This window comes from Lithobates pipiens, unplaced genomic scaffold, assembly GCF_037356315.1.
Source record: "Lithobates pipiens isolate NorthernLeopardFrog02 unplaced genomic scaffold, aLitPip1_a1.2 Scaffold_3, whole genome shotgun sequence".
In the NCBI taxonomy this organism is placed as follows: Eukaryota; Metazoa; Chordata; class Amphibia; order Anura; family Ranidae; genus Lithobates; species Lithobates pipiens.
The window spans coordinates 64,761,400-64,767,399 of NW_027507790.1; positions in this window are offsets into that span (position 1 = coordinate 64,761,400).

The window sequence follows — 6,000 nt, forward strand, 5'->3', positions numbered from 1 at the left end:
AGGAGGCAGGTGCGTAATCAGGAACAAGCAAGGGTCTGGCAACGTGCAAGCAAACGAGGTACAGATTCAGGAGACAAGCCAAAGTCGAAGTCCAAGCCGGGGTCAAAGGTAGTCCAGGAGATAGTAGCACAGGGTATCCAAAGAGCGGGTGTCAGGAACGGGTCACAGGAACAAGGATCACGGGAGCAAGGTCACAGGAGCAAGGTCACAGGAGCAAGGTCACAGGAGCAAGGTCACAGGAGCAACGATCAGGTCTACAGGAGTAGCTGAAGACGATCCAGCACTGATGTCAGGCCAGGATCCTGTTTATATAGAGGGGAGTGAGCCAGGATTGGTGGAAGTGGCCGTCCGTGCGTGAATACGTACATCCGTTCAGTTTGCGCGGGTGTCTTCGCGTGTTCGGATTGGCGTACGTCCACGTGTTTGGATTGGCGTACGTCCACGTGTTCGGATTAGCATACGTCCGTTCGTCCTGGAATTCGTACGCCTCTGACGGGGACACCGCGCATGCCGCCTGGAACGAAGGGAAACTGTCGCTATACGGGGACGGGCATACGTATGGTGAGTTCCCTGACAGTGCCCCCCCCTTAAGGGCAGCCTCCGGGTGCCCCTTAGAACCGACCTTTGAGAGCGATGAAAAGCCCGTATAAGCCTCTGGGCATGAAGATTTGCTTCGGGTTCCCAGGAATTTTCTTCAGGGCCAAAGCCTTTCCACTTAATCAAGTATTGGTTTTGTCCTTGACGCTTCCTGTAATCCAGAATGGCTTCAATTTCAAACTCCTCCTCCCCGTCTACCAATATAGCTTCTGGAGGGCTTAACTCCCGACCTGGAAAGGAATTAGGTACATCAGGCTTAAGTAGAGAAGTGTGAAATACAGGATGGATTTTAAATGAGCCGGGAAGTTCAAGTTCATAGGCTACTGAATTAATTTTCTTCTTAATTGGAAAAGGTCCCAAATATCTGGGTCCCAATTTTTTAGAGGGACACGCCAGTTTCAGGTTTGCAGTTGACAGCCACACACGATCACCGATTTTTAAATCCAATTCCCCCCTTCTCTTCCTGTCAAAAAATTTTTTATCGTCCTCCTGAGCCTTAGAGAGGGTTTCTTTAAGTACCTGATTGTTGATAACAAAGAAATTCAGCCTATCCTGGACGGCTGGTACAGGAGAATCCGGTAAGGATGTTGGCAGGAAGGAGGGATGAAACCCATAGTTGGAGTAAAATGGTGACTGGTTTGTGGCGGAATGAGTAGAGTTGTTAAATGCAAATTCTGCCAAGGGTAGTAACGAAGCCCAATCCTCCTGAGAAAAAGAAGTGAAACAACGTAAATATTGTTCTAACATTTGATTAGTGCGTTCAGTCTGCCCGTTTGTTTGGGGATGGTAGGCTGAAGAGAAATTTAACTTGATACCCAGAGCTTCACATAATGATTTCCAAAATTTTGACGTGAATTGGACTCCACGATCAGAAACAATATCACCGGGAATTCCATGGAGTCTGACAATTTCTTTAATGAATACTCTGGCTGTCTCGGTTGCAGATGGAGTTCCCTTCATGGGGATGAAATGTGCCATTTTGGAAAAGCGATCCACCACCACGAAGATAGAGGAGAATCCTTCAGAGGGGGGAAGCTCAACAATAAAGTCCATTGCGATCTTATCCCATGGTCTTTCAGGGATAGGTAATGGCCTCAACAATCCCCAAGCTTTATTCTTGCTGTTTTTATTCCGGAGGCAGGTTGAACAAGAGCTAACATAGTTCCTGCAGTCTTTCGCAAGGTTTGGCCACCAGAAATGCCTTTGAACTAAATTTATCGTCTTGTGACCCCCAAAGTGACCCGCCAGGGGATAGTCATGACAAGCCTGTAGAACGGAGGTGCGAAGATTTTGAGGAATGAATAGTTTACTTCCTCGCCACTTCTTGGAGGTTAATATCTGGAGGGACTGATGCACCTTGAGACGACTGCCGAACCTGTGACAGAAAACTGGTTTGTGTTAATAGAAAGTTCCCGGCTTGCAAAATGGTGTCCGGAGGGGATGAGGCTTCGGTTTCAGAGAACATATGGGATAATGCGTCGGGTTTACTGTTCTTGGATCCTGGTCTGTAGGTTATGTGAAAATTAAAACGGGAGAAGAAGAGAGCCCATCTTGCCTGCCGGGGCCTGAGACGCTTAGCTGTTCTGAGATATTCCAAATTTTTATGATCTGTAAAAATTAATACTGGATGTGTTGCCCCCTCAAGTAGGTACCGCCATTCTTCTAAAGCCAGTTTGATTGCCAGGAGTTCCCGATCTCCCACATCGTAGTTCTTTTCTGACGTATTTAGTTTTTTGGAAAAGAATGCTACAGGATGCATTAATGATTTAGGTCCTTGGCGTTGGGACAGGATGGCGCCTACAGCGTTCTCTAAAGCGTCCACTTCCAGAGTGTAAGGTAGAGCAGGATCAGGGTGTTTGAGTATTGGGGCCGACGTGAATAGCCCTTTTAGTTTGTCGAACGCAGCTTGGGCCTCGATGGACCATCGGAAGCGGTTTTGTTTGCTGGTGAGTTGCGTGATGGGAGCTATAACACTGGAAAAGTTTTTAATAAACTTTCTATAAAAATTTGAGAATCCAATGAAGCGCTGTACCCCTTTCTTATCAGTTGGAGGTGGCCAGGATAAAATGGCTGAAACCTTTTGAGGATCCATCTCTATTCCCTCCGTTGATATTACCAGACCCAGAAAGTGAATGGTCCGTCGCTCGAATTCGCACTTCTCGGCCTTGGCGTAGAGCCCATGTTGTCTTAACCTCAGGAGAACTTGTTTCACATGGTCACGATGGGTTTCTAGAGAGTCTGAAAATACCAAAATGTCATCTAAATAAACAATTACAAACAAATCCAAAAAGTCCCTGAAAATGTCATTAACAAAATGTTGAAAAGTAGCTGGTGCGTTGCAGAGTCCGAATGGCATGACCAGGTACTCAAAGTGGCCAAAACGTGTCCGAAAGGCCGTTTTCCATTCGTCCCCCTTACAGATTCTGATTAGATTATAGGCCCCTCGTAAATCCAGTTTCGTAAATATTTTGGCTGATCGAAGTCTCTGGAATAATTCTGGAATCAATGGAAGGGGGTAGCGATTTTTAATCGTCACTTTATTTAAATCCCTGTAATCCACACATGGGCGGAGCGAATGATCTTTCTTTTCAACGAAAAATATTCCAGTACCGGCTGGGGAAGAGGAATGTCGAATAAATCCTTTCTTGAGGTTCTCATTGATGTATTCTTTGAGGACCAGGAGTTCAGGTTCCGATAGAGGGAATATCCTCCCGAATGGAATTTCGGCTCCAGGTAGTAACTCGATTGGGCAATCGTAGACCCGATGAGGAGGGAGTGTGTCTGCCTTTCTTTTGTCAAACACGTCCAGGAATCTGTGGTATGTGACTGGGACCAACCTCTGGAGCTCAGATGTAGAACCCGAACAGGCAATGACCGGAACCAGGTGGTTTGAGGTCCTGACACAATTTTGGAGGCAGTAAGTGGATCGAAACACGACCTCACTGGTTATCCAGTTTATTTGGGGATTATGGGCTTGTAGCCATGGCATTCCTAAAATAATTGGGAAGAGTGGTGAAGAAATGACATCCAGGCAGATTAATTCTTGGTGATCGGATAGAATGTTGGCAAGTAGTGGCTGAGTCTCATGGGTAATAGGACCTGATCTGATGTTGGATCCATCTGCTAACCTTATAGAAAGTTGGCGTTGCTTGGGTACCAATGGAATGTTGTGTTGTAGAATGAGAGTATGGTCAATGAAGCAACTACAGGCGCCCGAATCAATTATAGCTTGGACCTGGAGTGTTCCTCCTGGAAGCTGTAAGGAAAAGGGAACAGCTATATGAATTAATTTTGTCAGAGGTAATGCATTGGATACAAGAGGTGAGTCTTTGAACTTACGAATCTTATTTGGACATGTATTCGCATAGTGACCAGTTTCCCCGCAGTAAAGGCAAAGGTTATTCTGGCGCCGGCGTAGCTTCTCTTCAGGAGACAATGGTGAGCGAAGTAGCCCTAATTGCATTGGCTCTGGAGCTTCGGAAATGGGAGCAGGTGTGGAAGCAGGAGGATAATTCGGAGCCTTGGGTAACATCCAAGTGGGGCGAAACTGGCCAACTCTTTCAGACCTCCGTTCCCTAAGACGGCGGTCAATTTGGATTGATACCTGTATGAGGTCTTTCAAAGAACTGGGAACTTCGATACGGGCCAACTCGTCTTTTAATGATTCGGACAATCCGATGCGGAATTGGTAACGTAGGGCGGCGTCGTTCCATTGAGTTTCAGAACTCCACCGCCTAAAGTCCGTCACATAATCCTCTACAGGTCTGCGACCCTGTCGCAGGGCATGGAGACTGGCCTCAGCAGTTGTGGCACGCTGAGGATTGTCGTATAATTTAGCCATCTCATCCAGAAAAGAGTCCATGGTATCAAGTAAAGGGCTGGCCTGTTCCAAGAGGCGATGGGCCCAGGTCTGAGGTTCCCCCAGAAGCAAGGAGACGATGAACCCTACTTTTGTGCTTTCCAAGGAGAAGGTGCGAGGCTGTAGCAGGAAGTATAGTTGGCATGCATTACGAAAAGCACGGAATTTGCTGCGATCTCCGGAAAATCGCTCTGGAGTAGGAACTCGAGGCTCCGGGGATGGCACCACTATTGCAGGCATGGATGCTGGGGTTGCCGGACTGGCGGACCGAGATGCTGTAGCCCCCTGGGAGGCAGTAGTGTTTGAAGTTAATGTCTCCACCCTCTGCTCGAGTTGATGGTAACCATCCTGCAGGCCTTGAACTGCTTGGGTAAGGGCAGAGATTTGTTGGCACAGAGCTTCCAAAGGTGAGGCCCCCCTGTCTGACTCCATGTTTCTGGCTGGATCGTACTGTCACGTACCTTACAGTGGAGTCAGACTGCTGAGGGTGGCCTCTCGCACGGTTCCGGTCTCCACGCCCCTGAGGATGGGGACAGGGAGCGTGAGGACACGAAAGGGTGCAGGTGCCTGAAGGTGGAAGTAGCAGACCTTGGAGATGCTGGGTCCTCACGGTAGAAGAGATGTTGACTGGTCACGTAGGTAGGCACCGGAAGATCAGCAGGTGTGCAGGAAGCACTGCGTGTCTGTAACAGGCAAGGTCGGCAACTGGCAGGCAATGCGGTACAATAACAGGAGGCAGGTGCGTAATCAGGAACAAGCAAGGGTCTGGCAACGTGCAAGCAAACGAGGTACAGATTCAGGAGACAAGCCAAAGTTGAAGTCCAAGCCGGGGTCAAAGGTAGTCCAGGAGATAGTAGCACAGGGTATCCAAAGAGCGGGTGTCAGGAACAGGTCACAGGAACAAGGATCACGGGAGCAAGGTCACAGGAGCAAGGTCACAGGAGCAAGGTCACAGGAGCAAGGTCACAGGAGCAAGGTCACAGGAGCAACGATCAGGTCTACAGGAGTAGCTGAAGACGATCCAGCACTGATGTCAGGCCAGGATCCTGTTTATATAGAGGGGAGTGAGCCAGGATTGGTGGAAGTGGCCGTCCGTGCGTGAATACGTACATCCGTTCAGTTTGCGCGGGTGTCTTCGCGTGTTCGGATTGGCGTACGTCCACGTGTTCGGATTGGCGTACGTCCACGTGTTCGGATTAGCATACGTCCGTTCGTCCTGGAATTCGTACGCCTCTGACGGGGACACCGCGCATGCCGCCTGGAACGAAGGGAAATTGTCGCTATACGGGGACGGGCATACGTATGGTGAGTTCCCTGACAGGGGGGTAGTGTGTGTGGGGGGGGGTAGTGTGTGTGTGGGGGGGTAGCGTGTGTGGTAGTGTGTGTCTCGCCTACATTGTCACAATATAAATAGTGTGCATTTGGTCTGACTTTTTTTTTTTTTGTTTTTTTTTGTTTTTTGTTTTTCAGAAAATGCAAAGGTATACCCCAGACCCCTTTAAGGAGGAGGCCTTCCTCTCCACATTCCTGGATTTAATTGAGTC